Genomic DNA, 13,064 nt, shown 5'->3' on the forward strand with positions numbered 1-13,064 from the left:
TTAATATAAAAATTAAAGTTTGCCGCGCAATGCAAACATGTAAAAACCACATAAGATAATTAGAACAGTCCACAAATAATGTGACATCAATGTGAAAATAAGTTAATGAAAATCAGTCCGCAAGTGATATGAAAATGACTCTTGATAGCGATCTCCACCATCCACCACCAAAGTTATTTAAATATCAGTACCTCCACCAACAGCTGAAGGGCTCACTTACCAGCTTCAATTGATCCTTCATTACAAGGGATCTTTAGCACTTGTGGTTTTAGCCCATCCAAGGCCTTTCTCCACGTCCAGATGATCTCCCAACAAATTCACTCCTTGGTGCTTTATAGGATATAATGATATCTCAAAAGAACAAAGTGCTCCACATAATGTAAAATCTTTGTAAATTTATTTAAATAAAAAGTAATGCACTTACAGTTGCCACTGATACAAAGTGCCCCTGGATGACGTCATCTTATGATGAAATGCGTAGGGAGGATCGACACATCGATGTCACCAATTCCATACGTATCGTAGAGGATGGGTTGTTTTGTGTGGCGGCTGACACACGAGATATCTAAGGCGTTTTATTATCAGTGGCAGCTGTAAGTGCATTACTTTTTATTTAAATAAATTTACAAAAATGTTACGCTATGTAGAGCATTTTATTCTTTTGAGATATCATTATATCCTATAAAGCACCAAGGGGTGAATTTGTTGGGAGATCATCTGGACCTGGAGAAAGGCCTTGGCTGGGCTAAAGCCACAAGCGCTAATGATCCCTTGTAATAAAAGAGGGATCATTTGGAGGGATCTGTTGGTGGAGGCACTGATATTTAAATCACTTCAGTGGTAGATGGTGGAGATCGGTATCAAGAGTAATTTTCACATCACTTGCGGACTGATTTTCATTAACTTATTTTCACATTGATGTCACATTATTTTGTGGACTGTTCGCATCATCTTATGTGTTTTTTACATGTTTGCATAGTGCAACCTATATATTTTTTATGTTTACTTACAGTGCATATGTCTCACAGAAGGCTTTCTGCATATATTTTTTTTAGAATTTTTTTATTTTTTTTTATACTCTTTTTAATAGTGTAGTACACATGATCAGAAAATCGGACAAAAAATACCGCCTTCGAAATGATCGTATGATAAGCTGATCCTTAGATCTGATCACGACAGTTCATCCAAATATATACAAAACCAGAATGAACGATTTTCATTTCATCAGTACAGTTTTCATCCAAAAAAATAAAAATAAAGGGTACTGTTTGTCGAGTAAATACTTTGTGAGGATTGGATGGAAGGCCTCGATGGACATCATTCTTCTTGATTTGTCACTGAGGATTAAGCTACAAGAAATTCTTCTTTTATGATGCCAACAAATGCACCCTTACGTTATTGTAAAAGTCAGGTTTTCAGCTCCTTTTATTTTTATTGCATGTCTAAACTATGCTGTAATTGGTGCTGAGCCATTAAAAGGGTTGCCAGAAGGAGAAAGTAAACAGCCCACATACAAACAAAAAGGAATTGTAAAGCAGTGTTCTTTATGGAGGTTATATTATATGTGAGACCTGGCAAACACCACTGAGCCTAACATACTTTTAATCTCTGGCTGGTGACTAGAATGGAAGGGATATAAAATGTTAGAGATGAAAACTGAGGCTCGAAGCCTTGAGGTTGAAGATAAACAATTGTGCTGGTGAGAGTGACCAGCAGCAGGTCAAGCTAAAGGTTATTTAGAGGTCAGGCTGACCTGGAGAACTAAAGAACAAAGGACAACTGGCAATACTTTACTGTACAAGCAGGGGGCAGTGTAGGCTTCTCTTCAGAGACCATGATATTATTCTCTTTAATGATGGTATAACTCTGTCTGTGCTCTCCCTGTAGTAATATTTTAAAGAGTTATTAAAACCTAGTGCCAAAAGATATCAAACTTATTTTAATTAATATATGTTCTTTTTTTTTTTTTTTTTACAGTATCATCTATGTTTCTAAAGTGGGATTTGCCAGATTGTTTCATGAGACTATTTTTAGGGTGGCTCTGTTCATTTGCAAGGTCTTTATGGAGCCACAGTGTAAACACTGCAATGTTAGCCCTTTCCCCAGTGACTACAGAGGGATGTGAAGCCACACTGTGCGTAGACATGCACAGGCGGCATAGAGAAGCTGCACTGTACGTGAATGTTTGCTCTACCCACATGATTTTGAAAGTCAGCTAACCACATTATTAGTGTGCATATGCAGTACAACAGGCAAGATGGTTGTACCCAAGTCGATCGATGGATTGACTTGGGTACAATTAGCCTGCCCATGGATGGTTCGAATCTCGGCCAGTCCCTGTTGAAACAGCCGAGATTCTAACCATCTACTGCAAACTTGTTTCAAGTGATAAAAAAACATCAAAATGTAAATTAAATATGTTTCTCCCATATACTGTATGTTGCTAAATAATACATTTAAAAAATCATACTATGGAAAGAAACTCTTTTAATGCCATCAAAGACCACTGAATATTTATTTTAGATAGTTGGGCACTGTTACATACTGTATATCCTGAATAGGTTGCATCACTGCTGTAAAAAATGATTCTCCTTCCTAACATTCTCATTATGTTCCAAGTCCTCCCTATAGTAGTCCCATCTCATTATCTGTGAGTATCCCAATACTGTGTTAACGCATATATATATATATATATATAAATGGTCCAGTCAAACCTAGGCTCCTTAAGTCTGTTTTAATGCACTCTAATGCCCTGTACACACGGTTGGAATTTCTGACGGAAAATGTGCGATCGGATCGTGTTGTCCGAAAATCCGATCGCATGTGGGCTTAATTGGACTTTTTCCGTTGGAATTTCCGACACACAAAGTTTGAGAGCAGGATCTTTTCCGACAACAAAATCCGATCTTTTAAATTCCGATCGTGTGTAGACAATTCCAACGGACAAAGTGCCACGCATGCTCAGAATAAATTAAGAGACCACGGCTATTGGCTACTGGCCAGTTTATAGTCTCGACGTACCTGTTGTACGTCACCTCGATAAGAACGATCGGATTTTCCGACAACTTTGTCCGACCGTGTGTATGCAAGACAAGTTTGGCACAAAATCCGTCGGGGAAAAAAGTTACATTGTTGCACTATCAACCTTTTTTCTATCTGTGGTTTACTTAATGGATCCATAAGGGAATCAAAAAAGGAATCAGGAAGTCATCCACCTCCCTGCCTAGCTAGCATTATTACACAACCTTATTTGACCATCATGTAATGAGTCCACATTTGTGAAGCACTTTACAGTTGAAGTTTTTTAATTTCATCTCTACACTTATCAAAATGTCAATTACCCTGGACCCAGCCTTGGCTCTATTGAATAATTTTACACACAATTTAACTACAGCTTTCCTTGCACGTCACAACAGCGTCCAAGCAAACAATTGCAAGGACTTGGAAGACTCTAAAATTGTGCATACTTGAGACTAAGCACAGAATCACCCAAGTTATGATCCATAGTAAGATTGAGGCCACTCTGTTAGACAGAGTGCCAAAACATTTAAGCCCCATACACACTATCACATTTTGTGCTGATTTTTTTCCTTCAGATTTACCAAAACCATGTAGTAGAAGGGCTTGCCTGATTGCATACAAATTGAAACTCCTAAGGTTTGACCTCATATTATATGGTTTTGGTAAATCTGAAGGAAAAAAATCTGCAGAAAATCTGATACTGTGTATGGGGCTTTAAAGATATGGCAACCCTGGGTGGATAATTTCCTGCCTTTAGGCTTTGATGCCTCTCTTTTAGAGCCCAGAAGTGTTCTAGCATTGGCCTTATTCATACTTTTACCCTATTGGGTACCCGCAGAAGACCCCCTCTCACCCCTCTTACTTTTCCCCTTTCCTACTTCATTTCCTCTCAATCTTAGATTTAATAATTCCTTTTGTCTTTATCACTTGATTGCACATCTACTACTCAGTATTGACCCAAATGTCGATTTTTTTTTAGTTCTGTGAATGTACTGTTACCTCAATTCTATGCTTTCAGCCCCCAAATCCGGATATGTAAGGCAGGTCATAAATAATTCAGTTTTCTTTGTGTAGTTGCAGGTTTTCGGTTAGTGTTTTTTTTTAACAGTTAGTGTTTTACAAAAGTTACATTGTTGCACTATCAACCTTTTTTACATCTGTGGTTTACTTAATGGATCCATAAGGGAATCATAAAAAGAATCAGGAAGTCATCCACCTCCCTGCCTAGCTAGCATTATTACACAACCTTATTTGACCATCATGTAATGAGAGGTCATACAAAATTGACGTCCTTTTTTTCCACAAATGAGCTTTCTTTTGGTGGTTATTGATCACCTCTGCGGTTTTTATTTTTTGCGCTATAAACAAAAAAAGAGCAACAATTTAACTTTTTGCTATAATAAATATCCCCAAAAAAATCTATAAAAAAAAAATTATTTCTCAGTTTAGGCCGATATGTATTCTTCTACATACTTTTGGTAAAAAAAAAAATCGCAATAAGCGTATATTGATTGGTTTGCGCAAAAGTTATAGCATCTACAAAATAGGGGATAGATTTATGGCATTTTTATTATAAATTTTTTTTTATTAGCAATGGCGCCGATCTGCGATTTTTATCGTGACTGTGACATTATGGCGGACACATTGGACACTTTTGAAACAATTTTGGGACCATTGTCATTTATACAGCGATCAGTACTATACAAATGCACTGGTTACTGTATAAATGACACGGACAGGGAAGGGGTTAAACACGAAGGGGCGATCAAGGGGTTAATTGTGTCCTAGTGAGTGATTCTAACTGTGGGGGGTGGGCTACCACTGACATGGCAGCGATCACTGCTCCCGATGACAGGGAGCAGTAGATATCTGTCATGCCACTAGGCAGAACAGGGAAATGCCTTGTTTGCATAGGCATCTCCCCGTTCTGCAGCTCCGTGACATGATCACGGAACACTGGTGGACATCAAGTCCGCGGGACCCATGGGCATGGAGTATGAGGCGGGAGCACGCACACACAATGCCATGTTTTAAAGGGAACCTACTTTGGAAAACGTATGCTGCATGGGAACCAGGAGTACAGCAAGATTCCCAGTGCAGGTGCGATTTCCAGTGCGGGCAGCATGCCATTGAAAATTATTGGCACCCACCCGCTGGTCCCGCATTTCGCTGTGCAGCTGGTTGGAGCTGCAGGAATTTATGCAGATCCCACATCTGCACCACCTGCAAAGGCAGTAAAAGTATAACAAAGACACCTTTGGACAGTGGCATTGTCAATCAGGGGGAAGGTAGTTTTAAATGTAATAGCAGATTTAAATACACTAACAAATTGAAGCCAAACTCCAGCTCATGTTTTATAATCAGATACATTAAACCGTTTTTTTTTTTCATTTTAGGATAAATGTATTTTACAAATAAATAAAAGCTGATCAATGAAAGTATTCCTGTGCATGTTTTAAATGGTTTGTCTCATCCCTATAAACTGATACATCTGCAAGAGAGCTTGTTCTTTTGAAAAACAGACTTACTAGCTGGATCAACAGTTAAAAAAAAAAGGAAAGAAAGCTTAAAAATAAAATTCATGCAGCCATGACGTCTAAGAATTTGTAAGCTGCAATAAAATAAATGTTTTGGGTTTAATGCTACAGAGAGTTTTGAATTTAGTATTTATATGGTCAAGTTCCACTTTAACTATAAAGACAAATCTGGTTTTATTTAAGACATTTCTAATATTTCTAAATACTAGGCTAACTTTTGAATGATATTTGGTTATTACTTGACTATCTTTGAGTCAGTGTCCAAAATGTTTTTCTTTACACGATGTGCGTTATTTCATATAATGAAAGGAAGCTGACTTGGATTCAAAGAGGTTATTCATCATTTTACTAGAAGAAGTTAGAGAGATCAAGTCAACTATAATCCACCACAGATATTTCTGTCTAAACCTGGCATGATCGTTGTCATTTAATACTTAAATCAGCTTTATTTCGCTTTGTGTCACCCTTTCAGTAAGCCATAAATAAACAGGCATAGCTTTGTTTATGAACTTCTTAGCTGAAGTAGTAGCTGACAATCGTTATCTGATGACTCTCTAGGTTAGGATGCCTAGATGGCTTGTCCAATCTTTAGAGCTTAGGAAGGTTGCCAGGATGAATGAAATATGCTTGTATACAACTACTGTACTTCTTATCATATAATAAATATAATGCCTTTTCCTGCTTCATTTGATCAACCCAAAATGTCCTTAAAATGCATTAAGATCACATTTAGAAGAGTGAAGTACTTTACAGCGCAGTTTAATTCAATACATATTTACAAGGGAATAGTAACGTAATGCACTGACACGGAAAAAGAAAACAAGGCTTATACAGGGCACTACCCTTAAATGCGTAATAATTAAATTGTTTGGGCAATAAGAAAACAACACATTCAGGACATATCTGCAATACACACAAATTTTCTCATGTTTTCTCTTTGTGAAAATTGTGTTTTTATACAAGACAAAACCTTTCGATCCACCCTAAATTCAGTAAACTCTTAATTTCCTGTTTGAGCTGAATAAAACAGTGCCTTGTTTGAACTGAAGTGCCAAGCAATGTTGTCAAACTCCAATGAATTCCACGTTTCTAATGCCCTGTACACACGACCGGTTTTCCCATAGGAATAAACTCTGAAGGTTTTTCTGAATTAATTCCTCTGAAGCTGTCTTGCGTACACACGATCACACCAAATTCCGACCGCTAAGAACGCGGTGACATACAACATGTATGACGGGACTAGAAAAGGGATGTTCAATAGCCACTAGGCAATAGCTTCCGTCTTGTACTTGCTTCAGAGCATGCGCCATTTTTAGTACATCGGAACAGCATACAGACGAGCGGTTTTACCGTTAGGATTTTGTTCCGTTGGAAAAATATAGAACATATTCTCTTTCTAGGTCTGTCAGAATTTTCGATGTAAAAAGTCTGATGGGGCATACACACGGTCAGTGCATATAACATATAAAATATAAATTTCCACGCTAGGTGAATAATGATAAAGTGTAAACACATTGTGTAACACACGAGTCTCCAAAAAAAGAAAAAAGCCCTTCCAAACAGAGGTAAGAAATAAATAGCAAAAGTCTTTGAAATCGTATCCAGAAAAATAGTAAACAACCATTCACCAAAGCGCACCTTCCACCGTGAATAAGCAAGATGTGCGCTTACCAGATTCCTAGACTCCACATTATAGGAGTCTAAACAGACATGGAATTCCAAATCTTAGCAGATCCATCCATTAGAAAGTGATAGAAATGGTGTTATGGCCGGCCACATGGATTCTTAAAACTTTCTCATGGCTATCACTAGGCCGTGGACACTGTGGGCTGATCTCTAGCTTGATCCTCCTCCTGGCCTCTTGGTTCTCCTGCTTCAGCTTGGCCTCCAGACAAGAGAATTTCTGTTCCAGGGAGCAGTGCAAATAACAGCATCAAAAAACGCCATATTGTCATAGTTGCAGGCATTTCTCCTTCCTACAGCATCCAGTTATTTGACATGATAGTAACTGATGCATCCTAATTTATCTTGCTTAAAGTGGAACTTTAGTCAGAAAATGCAGTCCCAAAAGACCACTCCAGGCTGGCTCTTTCTACATGCATAGCTATGTAAAACATTTAAAAAAAGTACCTATAGTGCCTAAAAAAATCTACGAATGCACTATCTCATCCTGTTCTGTGCATGCTCATTTGCTTGCTATTCTCAGCACTGAGCCTAAAATCATAGCCAGTAGAGGCCGATCAGCTGACAGCCTTAAAATTTACTGTTGCTGAAGGGGGAAGAAACAGGAATGACACAAACTGGGCTGAAAGTGGACCTTCAGTCATTTTTTTCAACTTTCCATCAATTAAATCTTCTGTCCTTGTTCTATTCACTTTGAATAGTAAAACATTTTTTATATGGCTTATAGTTTTATATGGCTTATATGCAAGTTATTTTCAAAAAAGGTGTTTGGGGACCTGGGTTCAACCCCAGGTGACATGTATCAATGCAAAAAAAGTTTTAAAAACGGCAGTTTTTTCAGGAGCGATTTTAATAATGCTTAAAGTGAAACAATAAAAGTGTAATATTCCTTTAAATTTCACATCTGGGGGTGTCTATAGTATGTCTGTAAAGTGGCGCATGTTTCCCATATTTATAACAGTCTGAGAGCAAAATTACATTTCTAAAGAAAAAAAGTAATTTAAAAGTACTCGCGGCTATAATGAATTGTCGGTCCCGGTAATATGCATAAAAGTCATTGAAAAAAACGTCAAGGGATCCCCCCACAGGGGAACCCCAAAACCAAAATGTAAAAAAAAAATGCATCGGTATCCCCCCAAATTCCATACCAAGCCCTTCAGGTCTGGTATGGATAGTAAAGGGAACCCCGTGTCAAATAAAAAAAAAATGGTGTGGGGGCCCCCCAAAAATCCATACCAGACCCTTATCTGAGCATGCAACCTGTCAGGCTGCAGGAAAAGAGGGGGGGCGAGAGAACGCCCCCGCTCCTGAACCGTACCAGGCCACATGCCCTCAACATTGGGAGGGTGCATTGGGGTAGCCCCCCAAAGCACCTTGTCCCCATGTTGATGGGGAGAAGGGCCTCATCCCCACAACCCTTGCCCGGTGGTTGTGGGGATCTGCGGGCGGGGGGCTTATTGTAATCTGGAAGCCCCCTTTAACAAGGAGACCCCCAGATCCTGGCCCCATCTTGGACGGTTTTTGACAATTCCTTTATTAATGTCTTCTTCTTTCCCCGCTTCTTCCATCTTCTTCTGGTCTTCCTTCGGTGTTCTTCTTCATCCATCTTGTTCTTCCCCTGCTTCTTCCTCTATCTTCCTCTGCTTCTTCCGCCAGTCTTCTCCTCCGGCATCTTCTTCCCCGCTTTGTCCTCCTGATGATCAGCCTAAATGGGAGTCTCCCACTGTGTGACGCTTCTGTTCAAGTGACAGCTCTTATATAACGGAGGTCGGGGCCGCCCGGTGACCCCGCCCCCTCTGACGCACGGGGACTTCCCTATGGCTTTCCCCATGTTGTCAGAGGGGGCAGGGTCACCGTTTACCATTTTAAATTTTGGCGCGGTGTTCCCCTTAAAATTTTGAAGGGGGCCCCACGCCATTTAAAAAAAAATTTGGTGTGGGGTTCCCCTTAATATCCATACCAGACCTGAAGGGCCTGGTATGGAATTTGGGGGACCCCCACACATTTTCTTAAAAATTTTGGTTCAGGGTTCCCCTGTGGGGGAATCACAATGCTGTTTTTTTAAATGACTTTTATGTGTATTGCCGGGACCGACAATTCATTATAGCCGCGAGTAGTTTTAAATGACTTTTTTTCCTTTAGAGATATAATTTTGCTCTCAGACTTTTCTAAACAAGGGAAACATGCACCACTTTACAGGCATACTATAGAAACCCCCAGGTACGAAATTTAAAGGAATATTACACTTACAGTATATTGTTCCACTTTAAGCATTATTAAAATCACTGCTCCTGAAAAAACAGCCATTTTTAAAACTTTTTTTGCATTGATACAGGACCCGAGTGCCCAAACACTTTTTATGACAATAACTTGCATATAAGCCTTTAAACTTAGCACTTTTGATTTATCCCATAAACTTTTAAGGGGTGTTCCACGACTTTCGAATTTGCTGCAAACACCCCAAATTGTTAGCTATTGGGCAAATGGGCGAACAGCCAATGTTCGAGTCGAACTCGTGTTCGACCCGAACATAAAGCCCATCCCTGTTGCAATGTTAAGCAATGTTAACAACTCTTTAATTAGGCGACTTTCAAAGTCCCGCCCCTGGTCAAGTGAAGTCGATTTGGCAATCCATAATGAACAAAAATCTTTTCCCACAACGCTTTAGGTACAGTTACTGCTTTCTGATCTTTGGTAGGATAGGCTTGAGCATATCGAGTATAGTGATCAGTCGCAGTCAAAACATTTCCCACACCACTGCTGTCATTGTCAATACACACAAAGTCCATGCACACTAAATCCATTGGACCAGAACTTTTCAAGTGTTCCATAGGAGCAGCTGGTGCAGGCAAATTCCATTGCAGACATCTCACAACAGATTCTCTCATTTGTGGCCAAAAGAAACAGTCTTGATTAGTCCGTACGTTTTTTCAACTCCTAGTTGACTATGGTATGGTAATGACTGTTGATCATCAAACTTCTCAAAACAGATTTTCTATAGACTTGAGGGAGCACTAGCTGTCTACTTCCAGAATGATCATGGAACAAATGTACCCTGTATAAAAGTCCATCAATTATTTTAAGTTTATCCCATTCTTTTAGATAGCAGGTACTCTGCTCAGGAAAGGTTTTTCTCATGTAATTCGATTCTTTGCGGGAAACAGATTCTCTAACATGTCTGATTACTGGATCTCCCTTTTGTAGAAGGATGATATCTTTATCTTGCAGCTGGATGTTTTCTGGTACCCCTAAAGTATCTATGAGAAAACAAACCGGCGGCAGTGTCAGCCACCTCGTGGGCATGTTGTGATGTCACACACAGACTATGTCTATAAAGCTGGTTTAATGGTATTACGCTATTAGTCTTCTCACTATTTATGCCTTGCATATGCTCATGTGTAGAGCATATGCAAGGCAAGCAACCATTTCTTCTTGGATTGTTTGCAAGGTACCTTTATAATGCTTCACTGTTGCCTGCAGACACTTATTATTGTACCACTGTCCAGCACTTCGGTGAACAAGCCTTCTGCTACAGCTAAAAATATTTGACCCATCAGTCCAGAGCACCTGCTGCCATTTTTACTGCACCCCAGTTCCTATGTTTTCATGCATAATTGAGTCACTAAGCCTTTTTTCCACATCAGAAGTACATCTTTTTGATTGCATTTCTTCCACGAAGATCACTTTCGGCCAGACTTCTGAGGTCAGTAGATGGGTGTGCCTAGATTGCACTGGTTTCTGACACTTCTCTGCCGATGGCACTGCTGGACATCTTCCAATGTCAAAGATAGTATTACATGTCTTTCATTTGCTGCATTAGTTTCCTTGGCTGACCACTGGGTCTACAGTCCTCAGCTCTTTCCGTTTGTGTTTCTTCAAAAGAGCTTGAACAGCACATCTTGAAACCCCAGTCTACTTTGAAACCTTTACCTGGTAGAGACCCTTGCTGATGCAGTGTAACTACCTTGTGTCTTGTTGCTGTGCTCAGTCTTGCCATGGTGTATGAACCTTCACCCTAGTAGCAGAATTTGGCTGTTCCTCACCCAATTTTAAACCTCCTACACAGCTGTTTCTGTTTCAGTTAATGATTGTGTTTCAAACAGGCGCGTACCTAGTGCATTTGGCACCCAGGGTGGACCCTATATCTGGCATTCCCCCCACCTTAAAATGTAAAAACACCCCACTGTGCCCCCCGCATACTTCTGCATCCTTCAATATCTCTTTGTCACTGCTGTGTACATTACACAGCATCGCACCTCTGGACCCCTTTACATTACACAGCACCTTGCACCTAAGGACCTCTTTACATTACACAGCCCTTGTACCTCTGGACCCCTTTACATTACACTGTACCCTGCACCTCTGGACCCCTTTACATTACACAGCACCCTGCACCTCTGGACCCCTTTGCATTACACTGCACCCTGCACCTCTGGGCCCCTTTACATTACACAGCACCCAGCACCTCTGGACCCATTTACATTACACTACACCCTGCACCTCTGGGCCCCTTTACATTACACAGCACCCAGCACCTCTGGACCCCTTTACATTACACTTCACCCTGCACCTCTGGACCCCTTTATATTACACAGCACCCTGCACCTCTGGACCCCTTTACATTACACTGCTTCCTGCACCTCTGGACCCCTTTACATTACACAGCACCCTACAACCTCTGGACCCCTTTATATTACACAGCATCCTGCACCTCTGGACCACTTTACATTACACAGCCCTTGTGCCTCTGGACCAGTTTACATTACACTACACCCTGCACCTCTGGACCCCTTTACATTACACTGCAACCTGCACCTCTAGACCCCTTGACATTACACAGCACCCTGCACCTCTTGACCCCTTTATATTACACTGTACCCTGCACCTCTGGACCCCTTTACATTACACTGCACCCTGCACCTCTGGACCCATTTACATTACACTGTACCCTTCACCTCTGGACCCCTTTACATTACACAGCCCTTGTAACTTTTGACCCCTTTAAATTACACTGCACCCTGCACCCCTTTACATTACACTGCACCCTGCACCTCTGGACCCCTTTACATTACACAGCCCCCACAGCCCCCATGCCTATATGTTACACAGACCCCCCTAACAGTTCTGGAGTCCCTATATGCTACACAGACCCCCTACAGTGCAGACCCCCTACAGTGCAGACCCCCCTACAGTGCAAACCCCCCTACAGCGCAGACTCCCCCTACAGTGCAGACCCCCTACAGTTCAGACCCCCCTACAGTACAGATCCCCCTACAGTGCAGACCCCCCTACCGTTCAGATTCCCCCTACAGTGCAGACCCCCCTACAATACATACTCCCTACAGTGCAGACCCCCCTTCAATACAGACCCCCTACAGTGCAGACCCCCCTACAGAGCAGACACCCCCTTCAGACCCATAATGTACCTCAGCTCAGATGATCAGCGTGGGACATGCACACCCTGTAGACCTAATGGAGGAGGGGGAGGTGGCTTCACTCTGCTTGGCTGTGTGAGACAGCCGAGACTGATCAGAGCCAAGGCGCGGCCGCAAGAGAAGGGCATTGTTGAGGCTGGGTCCCGGGTGTGCTGACAGGTGTCACTCGGGTGCTGCTCGCACCCCCCCTCCCTTGCAAAGCCAGGCTCTCCATGTGTATGTTACCTGCCACCGCCTGTCACCGCACCGTGCCACTGCTTTAACCCGCCCACTGTCTCTGCTGAGTCCACTTCAGTCACGGAGGGGGGCACCGGCCTGACACCCCCCAGTGTGTGGCACCCCCCCGCCCCCCACTTAGTACACCACTGGTTTCAACCTACAGTAATTA

This window comes from Lithobates pipiens, unplaced genomic scaffold, assembly GCF_037356315.1.
Source record: "Lithobates pipiens isolate NorthernLeopardFrog02 unplaced genomic scaffold, aLitPip1_a1.2 Scaffold_19, whole genome shotgun sequence".
Classification (NCBI taxonomy): Eukaryota; Metazoa; Chordata; class Amphibia; order Anura; family Ranidae; genus Lithobates; species Lithobates pipiens.